Below are 13,560 nucleotides of genomic sequence, written 5' to 3'. Positions count from 1 at the left end.
TAAAGAATTGGCTTGGTAGTTTGCTCTGCCCTGTTCCCATGATGCACTGGGCCAGGGCCAGACTAATTTGCATGTAGCCAGGTTCCTAACTGGGATGGTGCAGTGAGCTAAAAAACGGTGATGGATCAAGCCCTGATTTTTTGACTGGGTAGGAGTGTTCTGCTTAATTCAGATACTCTGTCCATCACCACCCCCTTTTATGAGCCTTATATCTACCAGCACCAGCAGGCCGAAAAAAAACTCTATGTCAGCCAACGTCATCATAATGGAGGAGGCCGCCTCCGTCAACTTTTTATAATCTGCGGTGGGGTTTTTCGGGGATCCGGCAACTGGCTTTTTAAAGATTGGACCTCACTCCTCTTCCAATGAGTATAGATCCACTGTTTCTGGAACCGAGCATCCACCAGTGGCCTAATTATTGTGTCCATGGAGTCGTGCAGTTCTGGAATTTCAGGATGGTAAATGGGATGGATTTCCCTCATAGGGTGCTGCGCCCCTATCAGCAGAACCTTCTGGGGCAGTCTGGTACCCCACTAATGTTATCAAATTGCTATAGACTTCATTCGGAGCCATACCTGTCACATGACCCTGTCTCTTATGTCATAAATATTCTGCGGAGCAACGCCATGAAAGCACTGCTCCCACAACCCTATCAGTGTGGCCGACATGTGCTTGAGAGCCAACGGCTAATAATCTTTCATCACACTCCACACATCTTCCGTGGTATAAATCACATTCCGAGCCCACTGGGCGACTTGATTCACCACGACTATCTTTTCCTCACCACCCAACGCAGAACCCACGAACACTCTCTCCATGCGGTCTCTCGCTGGTGCCCAATTCCCTGCAAGTATCCCCGCACAGGCGTTTCCACATGCAGCAGAGTTGGGGGGCATCGTACCCAAAGGGGAGGGAGCAGAAGCAGAAACGGCCATCATCATGGAGGGGGATAGCGAGGGGGACAGTGCTGTAGGGGTAAAAGGGAGTGCAGGAACGCTGGAGCCGATAGGCAGAACAGGAGAGCGAACGGCTCCCAACCCCGTCACTTGCAGATGCATAGGAGAGTTAAGGGGGGTCGGGCCGTGGCAGTGGAGCCGGACACTGAGGCATCAGAGGGGGCGGCACTAGGAGCCGAAGACTGGGACGAAGGGACTGTGGGGTATATCCGCTGAAGAGCATAGGGGGTGGAGGACGAGCATCCAATAACTCCTCAACAAAATCATCACCTTCATCTCTCGCAACATAGCATTTATCAGTCTGTAAGCGGAACTTCCTGTCTGTACATTCTATGCCTTTCTCTACTCTCTCCCTCTCGTAGGCCACTGATTTCTGCGTTATCGTCTGTGTCTGCCCCCTCCAGGCCTCGTTCTCTGTTTTCATACATCGCTGCTTCACTTCCTTCTGCCACACTCTCAGAGAAACAAACATCGACTGCCTGCTCTACTTAGCGAACAATTCGTTTTGCAAGAAATTCAATTTTGTTCATCAAACGAAACAGTAAGTGGCCATTGAAGCTCGGCATTGTCCCTCGTATATTTATGCCACAATGTGCTAAACATAATAGGGCCAATACCATGTTTGACGTGTGCGTCAACATTTGGAGATCCCTCCGGAGGTGCAGGTTGTCTCTCTTCCAATCGAGCATCAGTTGGACAACATTGACACCCAAAACACGCAAACTTACTCAAACAAGGCATCTTAATATAAGACACATGCACTGTCCCCAATGGACAGATAAAACCCCGACCAACAAAATGGTCTGTAAACCAAACCAAAGCAGTCCGAAAACCTTATTCCACAGTCCAGAGACTGCACCAGATTCAGAAAGACAGGCCTCACTAGCCCCAGACCTTTTCAAAGAGTCAGACAAATTTCCGATTGGTCTGGCAGTATGTTTGCAAACACCCTGTGTCGTTTAAGGGTCCGCAAATCCACCAGGTTCAAGCAAGACAGTCCAAAGACTATACCAGCACTAAGTCCCACCAGCTAGTGTTGTTCAGACAATACCAGGACACAGCCCCACTGGCTAGTGTCGTTCAGACAATACCAGGACACAGCCCCACTGGCTAGTGTCGTTCAGACAATACCAGGACACAGCCCCTCCCTTGGCTAGTGTCCTTCAGACAATACCAGGAAACAGCCCCACTGGCTAGTGCGGTTCAGATAGAATCAGGACACATCCCCACTGGCTAGTGTCGTTCAGGAGTGGCGCCACATTGTACCAAGAATCAAATCACTCACCTGGTGCACTCAGGTTGATTCAGATTATCCTCCACTGCCGACTCTTCGGACAAAACAGTCTGTCTCCAAGGTTTCGCCTTCTCAGTACTCAAGCCGGTGCCCACTAGCAGAGGATCCGCCCAATCGGGAGGTCGGGGCAGCTGTGAGAACTAAGCTCGGTCTTATGTATGTGGCCCGATCCGCCCGACCGACCAGACACCACCCTGGCCCCTGCGACCCAGTTACGGTTGAGGGGGCCACACTTTGTGGGGTCCCTGTGTGGGCACCAACTGAAGGAAGTGGCCCTTAGGGGTGACCCGGGTTACTAAGTACCACCTGCTATGCCTTCCCAGGATTGAAGAGTCAGTCAGACAGTAGAGAATATAAACAGGCTTTATTATCAGTTCTCTGCATAGAGAGCCCCAGTCAGACCTGCACCCTAAGATGGACGCTGAGGGGACTGCCTTCCCAACGGGTTACAGTAGGTAAAGAACATTTCCAGCCATCTCTAGCCCCACCCACCGTGGAAAAGAGCTGGACCTGAAGAATGGGGGCACAGAGAGATGCGCTACTACTTGCTAAGTGGGTACACCTTATCAGCGACTCAAGGTTACAGTGCTGGGCCTCAGCGTCTCTAAACGTGGGAGCAGAGCTACACGCTCAGATTGGTATTTGAAGGGAGAACAACTTATTCATTAGCAAGTTGAGAAACAACCTTGGGCAGAAAAGAAAATAACAGTGAAATGCAGTGTTCTTCTGAGGCAAGCAATTCTGGATACATGGTACTAATGTGGGTGCAGCCTAGGCAGTCTAATAAGAATTACTAAATATAAAATGGAGTCACACTTGCTAACTGAGGCCTGCACATTACGTGGATAACTCAGCGGGTTGCATACAAACGTGGCAACGGCTACTAACTTAGCTATATAATGCTAATCTAATGTAGCACAGTGCAAGGATAACACAGCTAAGGGATTTTTCAGACTAACAGAGCCCAAACAAAGCATTAACAATGAGGCTTTCCTCTCGGCACTTAAGGAGGTGCCACAGACAGGAGCATAATGTGTGAAAACCTTCTTCCACTTCAGCCACAAGAGAGGAGGAACTCCTGGAGATATCAAAAAGAAGGGAGGCCATTAAAGATAATGGGGTGACCCAGTAACCCTCAGAACCTGAGTAAGTATGCTAGAGAAACACAGTGGTTCTGTCGGGGATATCAACTGATGTGTGATCAGTACTTAATGCTCTGAATATAATATGCGTTTAGTCATATAATGAAGTAACACACCAAGAGAAGAAACAATTTCTGTCAAAACATCTAAATTCCTTTACTTGGTATTTTATGTATATACAAATCAATAAGCGGCTGTCAAAAACAAACAATCATTGGCATAGCCAAAAGGTCTCGCCTTTGGGACCTTATAAATATTTATTTAAGCAGCACAATATCTTTGGTGCAACAACATCAACTGTTGCATTGCTAAACACTTATAAGGTCCGAACGCCGAGACCTATTGGCTATGCCAATGCTTGTTTGCATTGTAAGGGCACAGGGCACCGTTTACTGGTACTCGTGAGTTCCACAGACAGAAGGGTGTAAGGGAGCCGTGCAGATATTGAGAGGATCACAATTCACTAAAATGCATAAGGGACAACATCAAGGAGCATGCGGGGGCACACTGCACAGTTTAGGATTGTTGCAGGTAACTGTTCACTAGAGTGGTTCACAGTAGAAAGTGTGCAAGGGCATAGTGCCTAAATGACACTTATTTAAGACAGAGAGAAAAAGCTAGGTCTTCAGAGCTTGCTTGAGCCAACTTCTGTGGTATGCGAGCTGTCTCCACTACTGTCTAAAGTGTCGTAATTGCATATGCAGCTGAGGTCGTGCCATCTGGTAACTTCAAACAGGACCCATCAACCCACAGTTCCGCATCTACATCTGAAAGGGGCGTATCTTGCAAGTCGATGCGACCCTTTGTCTGTTCCTCAGTAAGAAATATACAGTAGTGAGGCTCCTTTGACTGAGACTGAGTCGCAGGATGTGGCAACAAAGTGGCTGGGTTTAGTGTTGCACATCTCTTCAAGGTAATATGAGGTGCTAACAATGTCAATTCATATCCTGTCAGGCGAGCACTAGTTAAGTGTTGTGTCTTAGTCTGATTCAAAAGGGCATCTACTGCATGGGGTACTAGCACCAACAGTTTATGTGACAAAACTATCCTTTCACTCTGACGCATGGACACAGCTGTTGCTGCAAATGAACGAAAGCCCCCGTGTAATGCTCGAGCAACAGGATCAAGAACCACTAAAAAGTATGCACAGGGACGCTGCTTATCACCGTGTGTCTGTACTAAAACTGACAATGCACACCCATCTTTCTTGTGTATATAGAGTGTAAAGGCCTTCGTGTAATCTAGAGCACCTAACACTGGTGCAGAAGAAAGAGCTTGACGTAGCATTCTGGCATTCAGTCGTCCATGGAATGGGCATTGGAGTGTCTTTAGTCAAAAGCGCTAGCAGAGGTTTAACAATGTGTGAAAATCCTAATATCCATTGCCTACAAAATGAAGTCAAACCAATAAAGGCACAAACCTCTTCCTGAGTAGAAGGTACTGGTGTGTCTAAAATTGCTTGAATGCGATCTGTTGTCAGTGCACGGCCCTCCTTAGACAGAAGGTGACCTAAGTAGCTTACCTTCGGTCTGCAATATTGCAATTTCTTTCGTGACACTTTATGACGGTGTACAGCAAGAAAAGAAAGCAAAGACAAAGTACACTCTTCACACAGTTCAGGCGTATTGGCTGCCAACAAGATGTCATCGACATATTGCATGAGAGCCACTCCTTTAGGCAAAACGAAAGAATCAAGCTGTCTCTTCAATGCTTGACTGTAAATACTAGGACTCTCAGTATAGCCTTGAGGAACTCTACAAAATCCATACGATCGATTATTCAAAGTGAAACTAAACAAATAGCAGCTATCAGGATCGAAAACAAAGCGTTCTTCAAGTCTATCACGGAGAATGTAGTTGCTGTCGGAGGAACCAAAGTACGTAGTGTTGTTATGTCAGAAACCACGGGATATTGCGGTACTACAATCTTGTTAGCTTCCCGCAAATCAATAATGAATCTGTAAATCCTAGTGTCAGTAACTTTTTTCAAAATAGGAAGAATAGGACTGTTGCAAACATTGTAAGGGACTACCTCCACAACCCCAACTTTAATCAAATCATGGACAATGCGTGTAAGTGTTTCTTCGCCTCCTTGAGAGATTTTATATTGAGGCAATCATGGCAATGAAGCACCCTCCTTGACACTAATATGCACTGGTGGGATAACCATCAGTCCTACATCTGTGTCTGAAGTAGCCCACAAAGTACTAGGGAGTGAAGCTAATGCAGTATCTTCTTTAACAAGACAAGATCTCTCAATCACGGGGTAATTGTCATTCAAAATAACACGTACTCCTTCAGGAGAACATCGTATAGTAGCCCTGAAATATTTGAGCATATCAAGACCCACAATATTGTCTGGTCTGTTCGGAGAGAGTAAAAACGGACATGGAGCAGGAAATTTGTCAACATGGAATGCAAGAGGCTGTGACAGTGGGCTAAGGGAAGGTGTTCCATTGAAACCTATCGATATAATGGTTAAGCCAGACAGGGGAGCCCTAGGAACCAAGTGTTTAGATAAAGCGCTAGGAGTAGCTCCTGTATCAACCAGAAACTGATCAGTAGAACCCAAGACATGTGCTGTAACATAGGGACCCTTCTGATCTACTGGAACTTCAACTGATTTCTTACCCCATCGTAGGCAATCCAATGCATAAGCAGAATCTTGAAAATCAGACGGCACATAGTCGGACATTTGATATTGGTTCCGTCTATCAAACGTGTTAACCTATCCTGCCCACGTGTATTAGCATCAAACCTAGCACGATCATCCATGCTTCCTCTAGGCCCTGAATATTCAGAGTGATTTCTCGTTCGTCCCAGACCACGTGGACACTGCTGAGCACGCAGCACCGGACAATCTGAAATCCAATGTCCAAACTGCCTGCAGTAAGCACACTGGTCAATGGACAAATTCGAACGAGTAAAAGACGGAAAAGACGAACCATAAGATCCACGTCTACCTCTATCATTACCTCTGGAAAGCGGACCATAGGCCTTCGGTAATGTATGAAGTAGCACACTGAATGGAAGGAGCTTGGTCCATTTATACCCACGCAGGGGCTCAAAAGAAGGCGGTATAAGTACAAGAAGAAGGTTTTAGATACATATAAGATTATACAGAAAATGCACAGTCAACAAGTGGGAGGAGCTAACAGTTGCTAATTCTGGTAAACACATCCGGACAGTTACATACTAACAGCAGCTGCCTAGACAGATGCAAGCTCAACTGAGCATGTGTGAAGTAGAAGAGGCTAAATATAACGTGTCTCTAGGCAGATTTCAAGGGCAGACAACAGCAAGGTAAGACAGAGCACATGGTGAGCAAACGGTAGCACACGGCAAACAAGATGGCTGCCAGAAATACAAAATGGATTCCACAAAACGGACAAGATAGCCTCTAAATACAGGATGGCTTTCGCTAATGCTAACCTAATCGCTGCCAAATTACAACACACCGGCTGGTAATTAAATAATTTTTTTACTCTAACAGATCACTATCTATTGAAGTGAACAGGAGGTGTCGGCTGACAACCTCCCTGAATATTGCGACAAAGTTAGATGCACAATTGGTAGGACCTCAAGTCGTTTGGCTGTCATCCTCCTCTTGACCTGATGAAGACTTTAATCAGCACAATTATTAGGGTCGAAACGTCGACGTTGTCGTCTTCATGAGTCCACGCAATTCCCTGACTTGAACAAGAGAATCGTATCTTCCGGTGGGGCATATGCAATGAACTGTGGACTCGCATGTTAAATATTTTTTTGTGTGTTATATATGTTTTTTAAGCCACCCCTGTACAGCACTCTGGGCCCAATTCACAGAACTAACTTAAGACAAAATCCTAAACTTACTTCTTTTGATATTCACAGAACACATTTAGTAGTAGTAAAGTTAGGATTTTGTTTTAAGTTTGACTTAAGACAAACTTAAGACAGACTTAAGACAGACTTAAGACAGACCAAAAGTCGTACGTTTAGGATTTTGTCTTAAGTTAGTTCTGTGAATCAGCCCCTCTGTCACAATATCAGAAAAAGCCACTACCTGTACCACACATCCATTGGCTCATTCACCGTATGCGTACCTTTTTTCGTTTTTGACAGCCGCTTATTGATTTGTATATACATAAAATACCAAGTAAAGGAACTTAGTTGTTCTGACAGAAATTGTTTCTTCTCTTGGTGTGTTACTTCATTATATAACTGAAAGCATATTATTTTCAAAGGATTAAGTACCGATCACACATCAGTTGATATCCCCGACAGAACCACTGTTTACCTTTAAAAAGAAGGGAGGGGCAGTGACATTTTGCATAATGTACATACTCTGTTTACACCTAGTTACTACTTAAGGGTGAACTTCAGTGATCTGCTTACAGTGCGTAATATCCACAAACCTTATAAGCTGTGCGTAGCAGCGAAACTGCGTGAAACTTCAGCAATTAAAATGTAGGCCAATGCGCGTATTCCCAGAAACATAATTTGCTGTGCGCATCAGCAGAACTATCAGCCCGATTACTGATGGCACATATTTATACAGGGAGGAGTCACTTTATTCTGGTGCTCAATTACATGTGTAGATGTGAGTCTGATGGTGCCTGATAACTGAAAGGCACATATTTGTTTACGTACAATTTCATATATGTCTGATTTATTATTCCTATTACAGTGCCTTCTACCTTGAGAAGGCCTATCCTAGAGCAGTGTGTGGACAAGACACATGCCGACAAATCGAGGACAAAGGGATTGGGACATGGTCTAGGAACAACAAATCCTACATCAAACCGCACGTTAAACTGATGGAGAGCAAAGAGCGATATAAAACAATATACTGAGAAAAAGTAACTTGGAGAATTGCTGCAAATTAAAGTACATTAAAAAAAACTAATAAGAACCACATATTCACCGCTGTGTGACCTGGAAGCCGATTATTTCTAAATATATCCTTTGTTTGTGATTCCCTTACAGTGATCACATTATCATCCCCACTGGAAGAGATGGGAGCCTGGGGTGTTTTGTCATTGAAGCTCATTTACATACAAACAGGGGTGACAGCCTGTTCACAACGTACAGCACAAGTGATGTACGTAAAACGCTTGTACACATAACAGGGTAAAGTGCTTCAGGTAACAGTGTGAGTTTTGAATGACAGGAGCGGGCAGTCTTAGTTTTTTAGACCTGATTGTCTGAAGGGTGCATCTTTAGCTCTTTTAACTGCTTGAGAGAGGGTGGCAGTCTCAAATTCTGGGGACACAGCTACCAACAACACTCCTCATGGTTTTTACTTTTTGCATCTACAGTTGGTGCAGATTCCACCTAAGACCATAACCTTTTCAGCTCGGTGGTCTGCTTCCTGGAATCCGCCTGCTTTGCTTCTGTCGGCAAAGGTAAAAGTGTCATCTACTAAAGTGCCCTTAACTCACTTTTGATAACGTGACTTGAGTAGTACAGTCTAAGGCACAGTCAAAGGTAAAGCAACACAGTGGAAGTCACAAATTTCAATACAGTGTATTAAAAAGAGACAAGAACTTTAAGATGCAAACCAAGGTTAGAAAAACAAGAATATTTGTTAACTATTCAGAAGCAAAATCAAAAGGTCTCTGATTTAAGGATTAATAATTAGCAAAAACAACTGTCCTAAAGGAAATAACAGATACTGTTAGTCATGTACTCTAAACCAAACAAAAAGGTAAATGAATAAAAAAAAATGCAGGTCCACTGAATCAGTGTTTAACCCCTTCGACGCTGATGACGAGCTGGGCTCGTCATGAGGTAGCCTCCTCGCACGCTCATGACGAGCCCAGCTCGTCATGTAAAGTGCGAATCCGTAAAACCCAGCGTACGGGCGGAAATCCTACCGCACGCATGCGGTTAAGGTGCACACAAAATAGTACCTGAACTCACTAGAAATGCTCGAGGGGGCAAAGGTAAGTTCAGTCTCCGGTGATGATTAACACTGGAATTTGATGCTAGGTTTTTCGCTGAATCAGTCTCAGAAGGTGACGAGATGCACAGAAGTTGCTTGAAGTGCAAACTGCCCACAATGTAGAGTTAGGTCCCGCTCTACTCTCTGCGGACAGAGCTGCGTACCGCTCTACTCTCTGTGGACAGAGCTGTATCCCATTCTACTCTCTGTTGACAGAGCTGCTCTCCACTCTACTGTCTGTGGACAGAGCTGTGTCCCACTCTACTGTCTGTGGACAGAGCCATGTTCCGCCTCTAATCTCTGCCGATGGAGCTGTGTCCCACTCTACTCTCTGCGGACCGAGCTGTGTACCACTCTACTTTCTGCAGATAGAGCTGCATCCCACTCTACTCTCTGCGGACAGAGCTATGTCCCACTCTACTCTCTGCGGACGGAGCTGCATCCCACTATACTGTCTGTGGACAACGCTGTGTACAACTCTACTCTCTGCGAATAGTGCAGCCACTCTAATCTCTGAAGACAGAGTTGCATCCCAGTCTACTCTCTGCTGAGTGAGCTGTGTCCCACTCTACTGTCTGTGGAGAGAGCTGTGTACCACTCTTCTCTCTGCGGACAGAGCTGTGTCCCACTTTACTGTCTTCGGAGAGAGCTGTGTCCCACTCTACTCTCTTAGGACTGAGCTGTGTCCCACAGGAAACAATGTTTACTACGCAACAGACACAACGCATTACTTTACAACGTGGTCTTTACAACAACCATGTTGTTGACACGAGTGTCATTACAACCCAAGTCGTTTCAACACCAGCGAATGTGTTGGATTTTAATTCTAATGCCTTACCTGCTGTTGCGCAAACTGGAGTAGGAACAGTAATTAATACTATTCCTAAGTCCAGCGAGCCCCCTAGAGCAATGACTTGCGTTTTAATGACACACGAGGTTACAACACGGTCGTTGTAACAACCACGTTGTAAAGTACTGCTTTATACAGGTACGCATTGTAACGTGCTATATTTGTGTCCCACTCTACTGTCTGTGGAGAGAGACGTATACCACTCTACTCTCTGCTGAGAGAGCTGTGTACCACTCTGCTGTCTGCGGACAGAGCTGTGTCCCACTCTGATCTCTGCGGATAGAGTTCTGTCCCATTCACCTCTGTGAAAAGTCCCTTTTACTGCAGCATATTGCATAACTATATGTTATTGCCCAGTGTAGCATGCGTTCCTTCCATATTCTGTATGTTTCCCGTGTTAATCATCACACCCTAATACACAGGTTGTTGTCAGTGCTTAATTTGAGTCAGTGGTTGCAGGTAAGGCACATCACACTAATTTTTGTTGGAACTAAACTTGTTTTCCTCATTATAGTCTGCTCCACATCAAAATGGTGAAAGTCACACAGGAGATAGAAAGAAAAAAAACCAAGAGAAAAACCCAGAAAATATGAGGAAGAAACGCAGAAACCTGCTAGAGTAGGATAAAGAGGCAGAGAGGGTCTGGTGGTGGATTAAAGAGGCATCAGGTGGAATCAAGACTACACTGCATTGGTATTCAGCACCCGATACTCAGTAGTGGCGGCTGCACCCCTTTTACAAAGTAAGCACTGGTTCTTATTGACGAAAGACAGGTAATTATCAAGCCTGCTTCTTATATAACCATGCTCTCTGTTCTCTCTCTGCTTTCCATTCCACCTTCTCCCACAGCGCTCCCTCTCGTTTCTCACCCTTGCTACTTCCTCCCTGTCTCGTGTCTCTTTTTTTCATTTTCTTGAATATATCCTGCACCTTGCTCTCTTCTTCTCTTTCTCTCAGTTCAATTTATAAATTACTCAAATTCACTATTGCTTTATCAGCACGGAACAAGTCGGGGGTCGGCAGAGTTTGATGGGGTCCCCCACTATTATCTAGAAAAGGGACTCAGTTCCACCGAGCTCCTTAGCCTGCGACTTGTTACTTTCTGCCCCAGCACTGCAGACACAGGCCTCAGAGTGTTTGTAACTATCCGTCCCACTAGCAGCGTCCCCTTTATTTATTTGTGTGAGTGGCGCAAGAGAGGGACAGAAACTTGACAAAATTAGCCCTTCAATTGCTGCTTAATACAATGTAAATGTGAAACACTTTGGGGCTTAGGGGCTGGATAAAGAATAACGTCAGGAAACAAATGCAAATTAAAAGCACATTTTATTTATCTGCTGAAAACTGTTCAAAAATGTAATTTCCAAGTTCCCCATATCTGTTTACAAATATTTACACTTTGAGTCATTTCTGAGTTTAGTTACAAACTGATAGTGGGCAAAACACATGATGTATAAAAACTGAATCCAAAAACTTCTTCTTACATTATTTTAAGTTTCTTGTTTTTAAAACAGGCCATCGACCTTTCATGTGAAAATTATTATAAGGGCCTGACATCACTTCTTGTGACGTCACTACATGTGACGTCACTGTGATTTGCATATGATAATGGGCTTCTTCACTATTTTCCTTACTTGTGCGCTGTTTATTGGTATGACATGGGTCTATAGGTATTAAAAATAAATATATAAATTCACAGGTGATCAGCCCATTTAGCTGGTGATGTCATACATTGACATGTATTCGGCTGCTTCTTCTATTTTTAGGTGAATATAAATCACCTGCCGTTCCCCCTCCTTCCATTTCTCTTTCTTTTACTCCCCCTTTCTTTGTCTCTCTCGCTTACTTTATCTCTCCTCTTCTCTATCTCCTTAACACTCCTGTTAGCTTTAGCTTCATGAATCTCACTGCCACCTCTGGCATTCATACGACAAATCCTTCAGCACATTTGAGAACAAGGGACAATCAGTGTGGAAGACGAGTTGCTGAGAGTGCAACGGATTGTCCTGGCACATATATGCTTTTGATGTGGGATTTCACTATTTCACCACATTCTTAAACCAGTGTCTGCTGCTTACAGTTGCTCAATTATGGTAAAAAGTAGAGTTTAGCAAGTCACAAAATGAATAGGGAGAGCCAAGTCGGGGAGGAGCCACGGGTCACACTTAGTTATAAGGCCCGAGCTGATCCATCAACCGATAACAGTGTGTAAAAGATTCAGCAAATGTTACTTAAAAACAAGGTATATTTTTGTATTTATAAAGTGTTATATGCTCTTTTATATCTAAAAATAGGTTATTTCTTGAACACCTGTGCTTACATACATTTTATCAATGAAGCTTCCATCTCCAGAGCCCTGACATGTCCACTCTGGGTGGGATGGGTTTATAGGTTTTATCACTAATCCCACAAGTTAGCTGAAAATACCATTGTTAGTCCCAGTATTGTTCAGTGTTGCTTTTACAGGAAGTGTGATCAGGTGCGATTTAATTTTTTTCTTTGTATCTCTCCTTCACCAAATAAAAATCAAGAATGTTTCTTTTCTTTTAATCCACATTGTGCTCGCCTCCAACTGTGTATCCTGTTGCAGCATGTTGCTTTGCTTTGTGTACGCAAGTGAGCAATCTCTGGAAACAAACACTTTTCTAACTTTGAAAATACTGTTATTTGTTTTTCTTCTTTACTGCTAGTCGGGTCTTCTATCAAAAGTCCTTCACACTTTCAGCGCCCTTCTATGTTTTCTCCCTGTGTGTTTTCTGATGACTTTGTAGCTCTGATAATCAATTAAAGCTCTTCCCACATTCATTGCACTTGAATGGTTTTTCTCCTGTGTGAGTTCGCTGATGATACCTTAATGCTGAAGAGAACTGAAAACTACTGTCACATTCACTACAATAATAGGGTTTTTTCCCCCGTGTGTGCTCGCTGATGACTCTGAAGTTGTAATAACCAACTAAAGCACTTTGCACATTCACTGCAATTGAATGTTTTTTCTCCTGTGTGAGTTCGCTGATGGCACCTTAATGCTGAAGAGCTGCAAAAATACTGTCACATTCGCTGCAATGATAGGGTTTATTACCCGTGTGTGTTTGCTGATGACATTGTAGGTCTGATAACTGTCTAAAGCTCTTCACACATTCACTGCACTTGAATGGTTTTTCCCCCGTGTGTGCTCGCTGATCACTTTGTAGGCTTGATAAATGACTAAAGCACTTTGCACATTCAGTGCACTTGAATTTGATTTTCCCCTGTGTGTGTTCGATTATGTGTTTGAAGTTGTGATAACTGACTAAAGAACTTTGCACATTCACTGCACTTAAATGGTGTTTCCCCTGTGTGTATTCGCTGATGTGTTTGGAGGTTTGATAAGCAACTAAAGCACTTTGCACATTC

The sequence above is a fragment of the Lissotriton helveticus genome, assembly GCF_964261635.1.
Source record: "Lissotriton helveticus chromosome 1_1 unlocalized genomic scaffold, aLisHel1.1 SUPER_1_unloc_18, whole genome shotgun sequence".
Lineage (NCBI taxonomy): Eukaryota > Metazoa > Chordata > Amphibia > Caudata > Salamandridae > Lissotriton > Lissotriton helveticus.
This window is presented reverse-complemented; position numbering follows the sequence as displayed.